This window comes from Sorex araneus, chromosome X (genome assembly GCF_027595985.1).
Source record: "Sorex araneus isolate mSorAra2 chromosome X, mSorAra2.pri, whole genome shotgun sequence".
In the NCBI taxonomy this organism is placed as follows: Eukaryota; Metazoa; Chordata; class Mammalia; order Eulipotyphla; family Soricidae; genus Sorex; species Sorex araneus.
Window position 1 is genome coordinate 78,962,425 of NC_073313.1, and position 15,988 is coordinate 78,978,412.

Here is a 15,988-nt window from a genome sequence, read left to right on the forward strand (position 1 = left end):
TGCTAAGAGTAATTCCTGAGTGCAGAGGCAGGAGTAACCCCTGAGCATCGCCAGGTGTGACCCAAAAAGTGAAAAAAAGAGAATACATGATAATTTTATATAGTCTACCAGACTATATAGTCTACTATATATTCTTCTCTTAGAACACACTCATGAAAAACTAAGTGCTAAAAAAACCTGAATACACAACTTATAAACCCAGAAACATAAGACCAATAATATAACAAGATGACCTCATTATTTTTAAAGCACAAGATACAGCAGCAGTGAAAGATGCCCTTCTGACCCAATAGAATGATAGCATTTTAGATTGACAATATCCAGTATTGATGAACCTATGCGGAAACAAGTCACCTTTATACACTACTGATGAGAGTACCAATTAGTAAACAGAACTCTCCCTTGCTTGCTTGCTTGCTCACTCGTTCACTCTCTCTCTCTCTCTCTCTCTCTCTCTCTCTCTCTCGCAATTTGCCAATACCCAGGAACATTCTAATTGTGTATGTACTTTTGATACAACAATTCCATTTCTATTGATTTATTCTGGACAAATATACACAAAAGTATATAAACATGCAAGTAACAGGATATTTATATCAGCCTTGTTTGTTTTTGAGAAAATAGAAAAATCTGTATGCCTATCAATAAAGGACTAGATAAGCAATTGTTACTCAAACAAGGCAGATCTATGTAGTCATGGAGACATGTCCAAGGCTAAATATTATTTTAAATTGTGGATGTGTAAGTATTGATGCAGTATTTTCCTACTGAAAAATAAAAGAAGGGAACAGAGAGATAGTATAGAGGTAAGGTTCTGGCCTTGAATGAAGTAAACCAGGTTCAAACCCCAGCACCATATATGGTCCCTCAAGTACCATCATGAGGACTGAGTCAGAAATAAGCCACACTCACAGTCAGGTATGCCCTTAAGCCCCCAAAATAAATTAATTAATTAAAATTAAGAGGAAATATGTTTAACATATACACAGAAAAATCTCTAAGCATACACTTAAAACAGTTAAAATTGATGACACTTACAGAAATGATAATAACAAGGACAAAGAGAATTGAAGACGATAAGTAAAACGAAGCAGATAGGAGATAACATAAGGGCAATGGTCAGGATCTTTAGCTATGTCGGTGTTGTAGAGGTGAGTAAATTGTATACATACGAACCATTAGAGCCAACTCTATTATAAACATGGAACCCAGAATATAATTAAACCTTAACATGAGTCTGTTAAGAAGAAAGTGGAATAAGGAGAGGGGAAAGAACCTTGGAACACAGGTAAAGAGACACTGAAACTGAGGTTTGGAGTTGGAAAACTATATGCCTAAAACTCTATTAGCAGTTTTGTAAATCAAAATTCCAAGGTTATAAAAATTTCATTATAAACTATAACCACGTAGAAAGCCACTGATGACATACCCATAAACTCTTCACTTTTAACATCTTTCTACTCTAAACATTGATCTGTAACATCTTTATATCACTGTTATTGTCATCCTGTTGCTCATTGATTTGCTCAAGTGGGCACCAGTAACGTCTCTATTGTGAGACTTGTACTGATTTTGGCATATTGAATATGCCACGGGTAGCTTGCCAGGCTCTGCCGTGCAGGCGAGATACTCTCGGTAGCTTGCCGGGCTCTCGAGAGGACTGGAGGAATTGAACCCAGGTCTGCCGTGTGCAAGGAAAATGCCCTACCCGCTGTGCTATCGCTCCAGCCCAACATCTTTATATATAAATATATATCTTATATAAATTCTTTGTGCTTCCTTCTCTAATCCCTATCAAGTAGATTATCTAATGATCATCAATTTGGATTAAAGAAAAATATAAAATATTTTTCAAGTTGGAAATCTTGGGTTGGAGGGGTAGTACAGAACATAAGGTCTTTGCCTTGAATGTAGAAAACCCTGGTTTGATTTCCAACACCACAGGGTCCCCTGAGCACAGTGCCAAGAGTGATCCCTGATCACAGGGCCAGGAATAGTACTTGCGCACCGTCATGTGAGGACCCAACAAGAAAGAAAGGAATGAGAATCTTTAAGAGTGTGATTTGAGAGATTTTCATTTTTATGTAACTTACTATGGTAATATTTGCATGTTTAACGTAATTATGTATTTAAAACAAGAAAACTAAGAATAAATAGATGGAGAGAAGATAAATGGATAAACAGGTAGGTAGACATTGTATTGCAAACCATCACACATAAAAGGAGAGAAAGTAAAAGGGGATGTGCCTGCCACAGAAGCAGGGAGGCATAGGGGGTGGCGAGAGAGATACTGGGAACATTGGTGGTAGAGAATGGGCACTGGTGGAGTGATGGGTACTCGATCATTGTATGACTGAAACGTAAGCACGATAGTTTGTAAGTCTGTGACAGTATCTCATGGTCATTAATTAAAAAAATAAAATTTTAAAAATTGAAAAATATAAAATGGATGTATAGACTATCATTAACGCTAATATTAACTGGTAAATCATAGTGCCTAAGCTATAAAAATTTCATTATAAAACATACCCACGTAAAAGGCCACTGATGACATACTCATCAACTCTTTATTCTTGACATATTTCTACTGTTAACATTGATACATAACATCTTTAAGTGTTACAAAGCAGTAACAATTAAAACAGTATGGTACTGGAACAAAGGCAGAGCCGCAGACCGATGGAACAGGGTGGAATATCCCTACACACAACCCCAAATGTATGAACATCTATTCTTTGATAAGGGAGAAAGAAATGTGAAGTGGAGCAAGGAAAGCCTCTTTAACAAATGGTGCTGGCATAACTGGACAACCACATGCAAAAATACGGGCTTAGACCTCGACCTAACACCATGCACAAAAGTCAGATCAAAATGAATTAAAGACCTCAACATCAGACCAGAATACATAAGGTACATTGAAGACAAGGTCGGCAAAAACCTCCACGATATTGAAGCTAAAGGTATCTTCAAAGATGACACACAACTGATCAACCAAGTGGAAACAGAGATAAACAAACGGGACTACATTAAACTAAGAAGCTTCTGCACCACAAAAGATACAGTGACCAAAATACAAAGACAATCTACAAAGTGAGAAAGGATATTCACCCAATACATATCTGATAAGGGGTTGATATCAAGGATATATAAGGCACTGGTTGAACTCTACAAGAAGAAAACATCAGAAAATGGGGTGATGAAAATTTCTAAGGAAGAAATACAAATGGTCAAAAGGCACATGAAAAAATGTTCTTCATCACTAATCATCAGGGAGATGCAGATCAAGACAACTATGAGATACCACCTCACACCACAGAGACTGGCACACATCCAAAAGAACAAAATCGACCGGTGTTGAAGTGGATGTGGGGAGAAAGGTACCCTTCTACACTGCTGGTGGGAATGCCGACTGGCTCAGCCCTGGTTCATTCGTCAAAACAGTATGATGCTTCTCAAAAAACTAGAAATTGACTTTCCATTTGACCTAGAAATACCACTTCGGGGAATATATCCAGGAAAGGCAAAAAAGTATAGTCGAAATGAGATCTGCTGACTGGTTAAAGAAACTTTGGTACATCTACACAATGAAATACTATGCAGCTGTTAGGAGAGATGAAGTCATGAAATTTGCTTATAAATGGATAGACATGGAGAGTATCATGCTAAGTGAAATGAGTCAGAAAGAGAGGGATAGACATAGAAGGACTGCACTTATTTGTGAAGTAACATGAGACTGACACCCAAGGACAGTAGATAAAAAGGCCAGGAGGACTGCCCCATAGCTGGAAGCCTGCTTTATGAGTGGAGGGGAGAAGGCAGATGGAATAGAAAAAGGATCACTAAGAAAATGATGGCTGGAGGAATCATTTGGGATGGGAGATGTGTACCCAAAGTAGATAATGGACCAAGCATAATTACCTCTCAGTGTCTATGTTGCAAGCCATAATTCCCAAAAGTAGAGAGAGAGTATGGGAAATATTGTCTGCCATGGAGCCCTGGGGAGGGTTGGATAGGGAGTTATACCGGGGCTATTGGTTGTGGGGAATGTGCACTGGTAGAGGCATAGGTGTTTGATCATTGTGAGATTGTAACCCAAACATGAAAGCTTGTAACTATTTCACGGTGATTTAATAAAAATTTTAAAAATAAAAGTTAAATTTTTTTAAATTTCATCTGCACTCGTATGTTCATGCAGCACTGTTTACAATAGCCAGAATCTGGAAAAAAACCGAGTGCCTGAGAACAGATGACTGGTTAAAGAAACTTTGGTGCATCTACACAATGGAATACTATGCAGCTGTTAGAAAAGATGAAGTCATGAACTTTTCATATAAGTGGATCAGCACAGAAATTATCATGCTAAGTGAAATGAGTCAGAAAGAGAGAGACAGACATAGAAAGATTGCACTCATCTGTTGAATATAAAGTAACAGAATGAGAGACTAACACCCAAAAATAGTAGAGATAAGGACCAGGAGGTTTGCTCCACGTCTTGGAAGCCAGTCTCACATGCTGGGGGAAAAGGCAGCTCAGATATAGAAGGGAAAACTAGGTAAAATGTGGCTGGAGGACCTGCTTGGGATGGGAGATGCGTGCTGAAAGTAACTGTAGATCAAACATGATGGCCACTCAATACCTCTATTGCAAACTACAACAAAGGCCCAAAAGGAGAGAGAGAACAAAACGGAATGCTCTCTGCCACAGAGATGGGGTGGAGTGGGGGTGATGGGGAGGGGGTGTAAGGGATACTGGGATCATTGGTGGTGGAGAATGGGCACTGGTGGAAGGATGGGTACTCGATCATTTTATGACTGAAACACAAGCACAAAAATTTGTAAGTCTATAACTGTACCTCACAGTGATTCAGTAATATTTTTTTAAATCTTTAAGTATTTAAATACACACACACACACATATATATATATATCAGATGTGCAATGTGCAAGGGTATCAAAGGGTCTGTGGGAGAAGAGAGGGTTTGCTGTAGCATCCAACCCTGTAGCAGAGTACAGAGGAGGCTGGGGGTGAAATGATGGGTCAGGGACTTTGTCTTCCTGTTTGGTCAAGCAAGTATAGTTATATGCTGGGCCTCTCCAGGGTCTGTTTCAATTGTTCCTTGCATATGATTTATCTATTGATTCCCTGAGAGAGATACAGGGAGAAAGAGAGAGAGAGAATCACTAGTTAGCCTTCTTGAGATTTTGCAGAGTACATTTTATTTAGATACAAGCAGAATGTGTTACAATGGAGTCCAGAAAGCCAGCCTTGAAGGGCCTGAGATGTGACTCAGTGTCAGAGAATATGTTTCACAAAGGAGAAGAACTAATTTCTATGCCCAACTCACACACAGACACACACACACAAACACACACGTCAGATTTGACTTAAGTCCCAATCCCGCCCCTTACTGAATATAAGAACACAGGCAATTCCTGTGTGTGAGTGCAATTACGACAGTGGTTGGTTTCTACTGAGCATTATAGAAACATTAAATAAGCTTATCAGATCCCTGAGCTCCAGGGAGATGGAAGAATTAATTACCTGGGTCACAGGGCCATTGTGCAAGATGAAGCAATATTCACGAAAGCGCTGTGGAATGTGAGACTGTTTATAAATCACAAGTCCCCGAGTAAATGTCAGTTGCCATGTTTACCTTTGTCAGCACGAAAAGCTTCTCTCTTCTCCCACAGCCCCTGTGACACCCTTGCATATCCACTAAGTCTGCAGCCGCCTCCGTCCCTGCAGCAGGGGGGCAGAGGAGACTGGACAGTGAGGAGATGGGCCAGGGGCTTTGTGCTCTTGTTTGGTCAAGCAAGCAGGGAACTGTGCTGGACCTCTCCAGGGTCTGCTCCAAAGGCCACTTGTGTCTTTGCATATGATTTAACTATTCATTGCAGACGTCTGCTTGGATGTGGCCATCTGTTCCCCGGCAATTTTCAAGTCCAAATTGCATGATTGCTCCCCCCTGAAGCATGTTCCATCCCGATTTTGGTCCTCAGCAGCCCTTCACCTTGATCCTAGATTCTTTTTTATTTTAAGTTGCAATTATTGTTTCAGCTCTTAACACAAAGTCGACTGAACCCTCTCACCACCAACAACACCATTTTATAAGTAACATCCTATCTGCTTTGGGAAAGAAAATGTAGAAATGATTGCAGATGCAAACAAAAACTGCCAGAGTAACACCAGCTAGGGAAAATCACTATCTGCATATGGGTATCATTCTTTGGGATTTTTTGTTTGGGGCCACACCTGGCACTTTTCTGAAATTTTTCTGTGTTTATGCTTGGCTCTGAGCTCAGAGATCACTCCCAGGGAAGCTGGGGAGGGAAAGAGGATCAAATTCAGGTAGGTTCTCTGCAAGGCCTTACCCACTGTACTATCTCTCCAGCCTTTAATATCGTTCTTTGGGCTTTATTCCCCTTGAACAGGAGATTTCCTTGTTTTTATGTTTCTGAGATCACGCTATAGGGAAAATTTGGTACTCCCCCCTTTCCTCATTTCACTCTAGTGCAAGTGTCTTCCTGTTAGGAAAAAATTCTTATCATAACCTTCATTTACAAGGACATTGATACAATCTCAAGAGTGTCAAACACCTTAAATAAGAGGGGGACGGGTGGCCCCCTCCCACCAATATTTAACCTGGCAATGGGAGCATAAAGGTTCAGTGCCTGGTCTAGTGGCATAGTGCCAGGAATCTAACTCAAGCTTCCGAGCGTGAGGGGCATGTGCTCTACCACTTTAACTATACTCCCTGCACCGACAATTAAATGCTTTTGGATCCACACCTAGTCTTTGTGCTCAGGGGTGACTCTTAGCTTGGTGCTTTGAGGTAACTCCAGAAGGTGTTCAGGGGAAGATGCGGTGCCAGGGATAAAACACGGGGCTTCAACAAGCAAAGCATGAGAACTTCAAACCATCTCCTCAGCCCCCTAATTTTTTTTTATAATTGAGATATCACTGATTTACACAACTTTTTGGTTTTGTTTTTTGAACCACACCCAGCATTGTTTAGGGGTTACTCCTGGCATATTCCTCCAGAGTTGTTCCCAGTGGTGCTGAGGGGCCACGTGGATTGGAGTTTCTTTCAGGCCCTGGTTTACAAGATTGACTAAGATTCCACTGTACGTCTCTACACAAAACACGCACCACTTATCAACATACTGACCGTGTATAAAATGGTGGTCCCTACATAAAATCTGGGTGGGTCCTGGGCTATATCACCTCAGTTTGAATAACTATAGTCTATGAGGTTTACAAAATAACCAGATGTCCTAACAACACATGTCTTAGAGCAGCCTCCCAGTACTTCATGAAAGCGCTTGAGCAGACCACACCACTCCTGGCACCACAAGGTCTAGTTTCCATCCAACTTCCCCCACACCCGCTGATGTTGACCCCACAGGCCCTATTTTATTTGTAATGTGAAAGTTCTTGTATCATGTGACACGCCCTTTGCACATTTTTCAAGTGTACAATGCTGTGGTGTTAAATAGGTGTTTGGAGAAAAGCATCATTATCTAGTTCCCAGACACCACCAACACCCCGAAAGAGAAACCCAAAAGGTGGAGAGGAAATTTTGGGTTTGGGAGTGAATGGATTTGGGTTGATTTTAAGGGGTAACAAAAAAAAAGAAGTGACAGGTCTTGAACACTTTGGTGGTGGAGGGGCAATAACTTATTATACCAACTGCATAAACATACTATCACCAACCATGTTACCGCAATTATAATAACACTGAGACTGGAGAGATAATGTAGTGGTTTAGACACTTTATTTGCATGTAGTTTGAGCTCAGACAGTGAATACCACTACCACCAGGAGTGATCCCTGAGCATAGAACCAAGAGGAAGCCCTTAACACTGAGGATGATTGTCCATAAACCAAAGAAAAAATTGTTTTGTTTTTGTTTGGGGGGGCATGCACAGAGATGCCCGAGAGTTACTCCTGACTCTGCACACCTGGCAGTGCTCAGGAGTCCATATGGGATGCCAGGGATTGAAGCTTGGTCAGTCATGTGCAAGACAAGTGCTCTACCCACTGTACTATTGCTGCAACCCCCCCAATTTTATTAAATAAATAAAAGATAATAATGAAGAGGCTAGAGAAATAGTACAGCTTGCCATGCACACAGCTGTCCCGGGTTCCCCCTATACGGGTCCCTTGAGCACCACTAGAGGTAATTCCTATGTACAGAACCAGGAGTAATCCCCAAGCATCACTGTGTGGGCCCAAAACAAAACAAAACGGAAAAAAAGACTATAATGACAAAGAAATGTGGTAGCCACTCTCCTTTTGCTCCTCCCTTAGCCCCTAGCAATCTCCACTTTGCTTTCTTTCTCTGTGGATTTGCATATTCTGGAGAATTTGTATCAATGAAACCATACTGCAAGGAAATTGACACTCGAATAATCATTGGGGTGCTCGCTGAGGATTGTACACCTTTCATTGTGGGACTTGCACACATGCTGGGCTCACACTCTTGGGTAGTGCTGTGTATGCACACTTTGCCTGTGATGCTCACAGAAGGGGAGCTGTAGTGCTCACACATTTGCTCACCAGGCATCACACTTCCTACCACTGTTGCTCACGTCGCTTTCACTCATCCTCACCAGAGGTTTTGTCGCTTTGTTGTTGTACTTGTACATACACCCGACAAGAGTGTGGCTGTAAATAACTTGAAGGACCAAGAATCACAGGTAGCAGAATTTCCAGGATTCCCCTGGCCACATGTGCCTACACCAGGGGTAAAACTCAGGATCTCAGTCTTAAAAGCTGGGCATTCTATTCCAATGACCTACTCAAACAGGCCCCAAACACCCAACCCCCACCAAAATCTTCTTGCTACCTTTTGGGGGATACAAGCTGATGGTTCTCAGGGCTTACTAATGGCTATGTACTCAGGAATGTCTCCAGTGTGGCTTGGGGGGGTCATATGTGGTTTCAGGAATGAAGTTGAGGTTGACATGTGCAAGATAAGTGCCTTAACCCCTCTACTATCTCACTGGCCCCTTGTATTATCTGATATTTTAATTTGTTGAGGGAGGGGGATGTTCACACTTGATGATGCTCAGGGCTTAATCATGGCTCTATACTCAGGGATCACTCCTGGGGACCAGATGGGATGCTAGAGATAAAACTAGGGTTGTCTATGTACCAGGAAACTGCCCTATAAGTATCTATAGGTATGCTGTTCTATCTGATAAAGGCAATAGGCTTGACACTACCAGAGACTTGGCTTCTACTGTCAGTGCTTAATACTCAGCATAATGGTTAGCACATTAAAGGTAATTTATAAATAGCCACTGAAATAATCACTGAAAAACCTGCAAATTGGAGGATGCTGGGAGTTCTGCCCTTTGTACAAAGGTATCAGGAATGTGGGTGGATCATTTGGCATTGCACTGGCACTTCTGGATGGAAAACTAAACTAAGTTAATTTTTGTTTCAGGGAACTTTTGGCAAAAGAAAGTAAAAATTGCAATTCTTTTTTTTTACTGTGCTGAAATTGAACTTGGCTTTCATGCATGTAAGGTATGCACTTTACCACGGAGCCACAATTTGTTGAAAAAGTCAATGAGGGGGCCAGGAAGAGAGAGAGCTGCAAAGGCTGAGTGCACACTTTGCATGGGAGAGGCCCGGGTTCCATCCCTGGCACTGCGTGATGCCCTAAGACCGCCAGGACGAACACTGCAAGCCCAGATCTGGGAATAAGTTCAAAGCATGCAAGCACTGATGAATGTGGTCAAAGCAAACAAAATAAAACAGAACAAAAACTCAGTGAGTAAAAGATGTGGAAACAGTGTATGCTCGAAAACCAATCATGAATAACTCTGTTATTTCACAGTGACTAATAAAAATTCTTAAGTTAAAAACATAGAATTATAGGGGCTGGAGAGATAGTGCAGAGGGAGTTTTCCTTGCATGTGTCCAAAAAGGGTTTGATCCCCAGCATCCTGTATGGTCTCCCGAGCGAGCACCACCAAGAGTAATTCCTGAGTGCAGATCAAGTTACCCCTGAGCATTGCGGGTGTTGCCCCAAAACAAACAAAAATAATCATACATTGCAAAGTCATGAGACAACACAGTGTTAGGGCATGTGTGTAGCATGCACCTGACTTGGTTCTATCCACCTGCACCACATTGTCCTATAAGTTCCACCAGGTGTGGCCCTGGAGGCCAGGTGGCCCAGATAATCCATCCTCAGCACTGCAGGCCCCAAGCAGCACCATATTGAATTGCCTCCTGGTTGATAATAGACAGTGGAGTCTCTAAGCCTCTTGGGAACCACGTAGGAGGTCCTAAAACGGAGGCCAGAGAGAACAATGTGATGAGCATTCTTTTCATGTGGGAGACCTGAGTTTGATTCCTGGTACCATATGGTATGCCAAGCAGGCATCTTCTGGGTATGGTCAAAAAATAACAAGGAGTGAGAGAGCACTTTAAGGACTAGTGCATACAAAAGGAATTATAAGAAGTGAAAATTATATGAAGGAAATTAACACCTTCACCTAAATATTAGTGGGAAGGCAAAGATGCTGGGAACAAGAATGTCCATGATAAAATGGTTAAGGCAGGTGTCTCTGAAAAAGAGTTTTGTTAGCATTGTACTGGAAAATGAAAAAGGGATACTTTGACAAAGACATGAAACAGACTAATCCTGGCTAGTATAATATGCAAATGTCCTGAGGTAGGACCGTACTTTATATGTTCAAGGAATAGGAATGAAGTCAGCAGGCTTGAAGTGAAGTGAGAGGAAGCATAGAAAGAGTGAGTCTCCCAAGACACAGTGGGAGATGAGATCAGACAGTATCTTTGAAGGAGTTTGGATTCTAATTGTTACAGGAACTTACTGACCAGTGTTTTTGTTTTAGGACCACATAGTGCCAGGATTAAAGTATGTGCTCAGTCTGTTGAGCTAACTCTCCATCCCAAACTGGTAAGTCTTTATTTTTTTCAAGAAACCACTCAGAGTGCATCCTCTCCCTCTCCCTCTTTCAAGAGAAGAGAAGAACAATCATCAAATGGTAAAAGGCAGTTGTAAAAGCAACACGTAGAACCAGCTTCACGCTCAGGAGAGGATGCTCTGACTCCTCCTCATAGTTTTGGGTGCTCTGCATGATCAGAAACTTCTCTAGTAACGAGCTATGGAAATGATCCCTGAAAGTATAGTCTTCTATCCTGGTAAGTCTTGAGTTAAAAAGTGACCTGATCTGACTTGCTACATTTATAACTGAGTGGTGATCACTTTGGCTTCTGTGCTGAGAACAGACTTTAGCAGAGCAAGAACGGGAACAGGGAGACCAGTAGGAGACTGTTGAAGTGATCTGAGAAGAGAGGGTGCCTCACACCATGGAAGAAGCATAAATATAGTTTTTTAAAAAGAAAAAAAACTGGTTAGGTCTGGAATGTATTTTAGAAATAAAAACAAGTAAAATCAATGATGATGGGCTGGATGGTGAGAAAAAAAGGGAAAGATATAGGATGACTTCTAGATATGGGCAATTGGATGTATAGAAGAAAAACTTCCTGAAGAGGAAAGTCAACAAACTATTCCCTGGCTGTGGAATTACCAGGGCCTCTGCCTCCCTACCAAAGTCTTTATGTTGTAATGATAACAGATCTCACAAATTCTAGAACAACTCCAAAGAGTTTTGATGAAAAGCGTGAGGGAGATGGAGAGATATTACAGGTGTTAAGGTTCATGCCTTGCCTGCAACCAATCCCAGTTCAATTCTCCACACCATATGGTCCCCGTAGCATCACTGGATGTAGTCCTGGAGCCACTAATGACCATCAGGGTTTTCAAGATAATCCTCAGCACTGCAGGGCCCAAGCAGCACCACATCCTTGGACCCTCAGTTTGAACTGCAGACCCATTAGCCAAGAATCACTGGGAGGAGTCCCAGGTCTCCCAAGCACAATGAGACTAATTCACTGTATCACTGTCATCCCATTGATCATCGATTTGCTCGAGTGGGTGCCAGTAATGTCTCCACTTAGCTCAGGGCAAAAATCTAGCCCTGAAATTTTAGCAGCCTCTCTTTACTTGTTCTTCCCAGCAGTGCTGCATTGGAGGCTCTTTCAGGGTAACAGGATGAGACCCATCATTGGTACTGTATTTGGCATATTTGGCATATCGAGAGCTTGCCAGGCTCTGCTGTGTGGGCAGGATGCTCTCGGTACCTTGCCAGGTTCTCCGAGAGGGAGAACTAGGCTATAAGAGGTTGTGCTGCTGTGCGCTTCTGGGAGCTTTGTTTTATAGTCTCTGGGTAATCCCATCAATGGCCAAGATGAGACTAAATAATTAAATTATTTTATTTAATTAAAAAAGTCCAAGATTCTCATCCACAGTTGAGGAGCAAAATAGATTTTTTAAAGAGTAGAAAACAGATTTAAGCCTACTCTTCTGCTATGTCATTTCCCATTAATATTTCTACCACTGGGGAAGGAAATTCAACAACTGTTGACCTGAGACACAACACTACAGTCTGTTGCCTGCTAAAATGACAGGCCCGGTCACTGAAACAACATATAGGTAGGTGAGTTTTTCTGATCTGTCCTATGCCTGCTACAATGGCATCAGAGTGTATCAACTCAAGGGAAAATATCTATAGAGATAAAACGAAAGGAGTCAGGGCTAGAGAGACAGTACATGGGTTAAAATACTTCCTTGACATGCCGCCGATGCCAGTTGGATCCCTGGCACCACATAGGGTCCACCCCAGGAACCGCCAAGAGTGATCTCTGAGCACAAAGTCAGAAATAAGCCCAAAGAGGCTGGCACAATAGTACAGTGGGTAGGGCACTTGCCTTGCATGCGCCGACCTAGATTCGATCCCTAGCATTCCATGTGGCTGCTGAGCATCACCAGAAGTGATTCCTGAGCGCAAAACCCTTCAGCATTGCCGAGTGTGGCCAAAAAAAAATAGAAACAACAAAAGATAGAAGCCCTGAATACCTATTGTGTGTGCCTTCCCCACCAAAGGAGATAAATGGAAGCTTCAAAATGTTGCTCTAATTTTTCAGACAAATCACTGAGGAGGGAACTAAGTCCTGCTATTCAAGAGTACTAGGTCCTGGGGCTGGAGTGATAGCACAGCGGGTAGGGCATTTGCCTTGCACACGGCCGACCTGGGTTCGATTCCCAGCATCCCATATGGTCCCCCAGCACCGCCAGGAGTAATTCCTGAGTGCAGAGCCAGGAATAACCCCTGTGCATCGCCGGGTGTGATCCGAAAAGCAAAAATTTTTTAAAAAAGAGTGCTAGGTCCTCCCCTCTCATCATTGCTTTACTTCTTACTCCTGGTTCATTTAGCAACTATTCACCTCCCCCTCAGTCTTCACCCACTCTCACGGCTCCTGCTCTCAGCCCTCAGACCTCATGGCACATTTGGCTCGTACCTGCTCACTTTGGGGATTAGTCTGTCTCTGTACACAATAAGTAGCTCCCTCCCACTCTTTTCATTTCTTTTTTGATTAAAGCCTCTGAGTCACCCCCTGCCAGAATCTGGCTGCAGATCTCCCCCACCATGACCTTCACAGTTGGAGGCTGGCGACTCGTTTGGAACCTAAAGAACTTGTATCTTAGTTATTGTTTCATAGCCGTCACTTTGCCAAAAAAAAGATAATGAGTTTCTCACTAAATGAAAGACAGTTGTACCTTATTGTTTGAACAGAATCATTAAATCTGGATTTAAAACCCGCTAAAGAACTTGGTAACTTTTTCTTTTGGGTTTTTTTTTTCAGCCACATGGGGTGTTGCTCAAGGTCTACTTCTGGCTCTTGCTCAGGCTCAGGGGACCATATTGGGGTGCCAGGGATTGAACCCAGGTCAACCGTACGCAAAGCAAATACGTTACCGATTACTATCAATCCAAAGCTTGGTGACCTTTTGTGACTTCGTGGTTTTTTTCTTTTGCAGTGTTAGAGCTCAATCTCAGGGTCTCACATATGCAAGGCAAGCACTCCAATGTTTATCCACAACCCCGGTCTCAAAATTGTATGACTCCCTGGGGGCCAGAGCAATTGTACAGCAGATAGAGTATTTGCATCCCACGTAGCCAACCTGGGTTCAATCCCCAACACCCATTACGGTCCCATCAGCACCACCAGGGGTAATTTCTGAGTGCAGAGCCAGGAGTAACCAAGAAGCATCGCCTAAATAAATGAAAATAAATATATTTTTTAATTGTGTGACTTCCTTAGCCCAGGGAAATAGCTCAAATAGTAGAAGCACTTATGTGGCATAAGGAAACCCCAAGTTCTATTTCTAGTACCCCAAGGTCTCCCACTGAGTACCAGCAAGGTGGTTCCATGGCCCCTTATCACTGCTGGGCCTGAGCTGGGAATAACCCCTGGACCCCTTAGCAAGGCTTAACAGACCCTAAAAGCACACATCAAAAACAATTAGGACAACTACTTTGTGACTGCGCTCATTTCAGGAGCACATACACTAATATCAGAACTATATAGAGAAGATTAGCATGGCCCTGCACAAGGACAGCACACAAATTTCTGAAGTACTCCCTATCTTTAAAGTTAGAGCACTAATTAGTATCTACTGTTAGCATGCAATTAATTTCTAAGGATGGAGTATATTAAAACATGTAAAATTATTTCTGTGAAAATTTCATTTTACACTGTGCACTGAGATTTTAATTAATATCAAAGATTCTCTCTGTACTGTACTTTCAAGGAACAAAATGCTTCTTTTCTTGGAAATACCTAATATTAAAAACTGCTACCTGTTGCTGAATGAGAAAGAACATCCTGTTCAGATACTACGCTTTCGTGGTTTTCATTACCATTTGGTATGAGATCATTTTGGTTTTATTTCAGAGAAAGTAATACTCAAAACTATGTTTTTGTATGTGAAATAAAAACAGCACGTTTTACTCCAAAAGAGTAAAGGAGACTTTACAGAGATTTGTTCAAGTTTAAGATCTCTACATAATGGGGCTGGAGTGATAGCACAGCGGGTAGGGCGTTTGTCTTGCACGCGGCCAACCCAGGTTCGAATCCCAGCATCCCATATGGTCCCCTGAGCACCGCCAGGGGTAATTCCTGAGTGCATGAGCCAGGAATGACCCCTGTGCATTGCTGGGTGTGACCAAAAAAGCAAAAAAAAATAAGATCTCTAAATAAGGGGCTAGAGAGATAGTACAAGAATTAAGACTTGGGGGGCTGGAGTGATTGCACAGCGGGTAGGGTGTTTGCCTTGCATGTGGCTGACCTGGGTTCGATTCCCAGCATCCCGTTTGGTCCCCTGAGCACTGCCAGGAGTAACTCCTGAATGCATGAGCCAGGAGTGACCCCTGTGTATTGCCGAGTGTGACCCAAAAATCAAAAAAAGAAAAAAGAATTAAGTCTTGGGGATGTAGCGATACACAGCGGATAAGGCATTTGCCTTGCATGCGGCTGACCTGGGTTCAATTTCCAGCATCCCATATGGTCCCCTGAGCACCGCCAGGAGTAATTCCTGAGTGCAGAGCTAGGAGTAACCCCTGTGCATTGCCAGGTGTGACTCTAAATGCAAAGAAAATAATAATAATTAAATCTTTTACTATGCATGATTTCCCAATACTTCATGATGCTTGGCATGGCCGGGAGCGAACCACTGAGCACAAAGTTGGGAGGAGCTTGTGAGCACTTTTATTTGTGGCCCCAAACTAAAAATATAAATGAAAAGAGTCTGCACATCGGGACAAGGCAGGTAGCTCAGTGAAGAAGCACCTATCTTACATGTATGAGGCCCTGAGTTCAATCTCCTGCACCACACACACAAAGAATCTTTATATCTGTCATCATTTTCATTCACTAGTCAACAGTTCTCAGAAAATTCATCCTAACAACTTCCCAGTGAAGCCTAGTCTGCCACCTTTTCTTCTATCACCACTCTTAAAAGCCCTAGCTCCCTCATTGAGAACCCGATGTTCCTTGCCCTGGATCCTTCACCCAAAAAGTCACTGGAGGGGCCAGCACAATA

At 42.4% G+C, this 15,988-nt stretch overlaps 2 non-coding genes across 2 annotated transcripts; one reads left to right on the plus strand and one right to left on the minus strand.

The window, feature by feature from the left end:
- Positions 1-10,963: 10,963 nt before the first annotated feature.
- LOC129400327 (small nucleolar RNA U3) lies at positions 10,964-11,176 on the minus strand. The gene has a single exon (XR_008627587.1). It is a non-coding gene; the product is annotated as a small nucleolar RNA U3 (small nucleolar RNA).
- Positions 11,177-14,431: 3,255 nt separating this feature from the next.
- On the plus strand, positions 14,432-14,537 carry LOC129400491 (U6 spliceosomal RNA). Its single transcript, XR_008627724.1, has one exon. It is a non-coding gene; the product is annotated as a U6 spliceosomal RNA (small nuclear RNA).
- Positions 14,538-15,988: the final 1,451 nt, after the last annotated feature.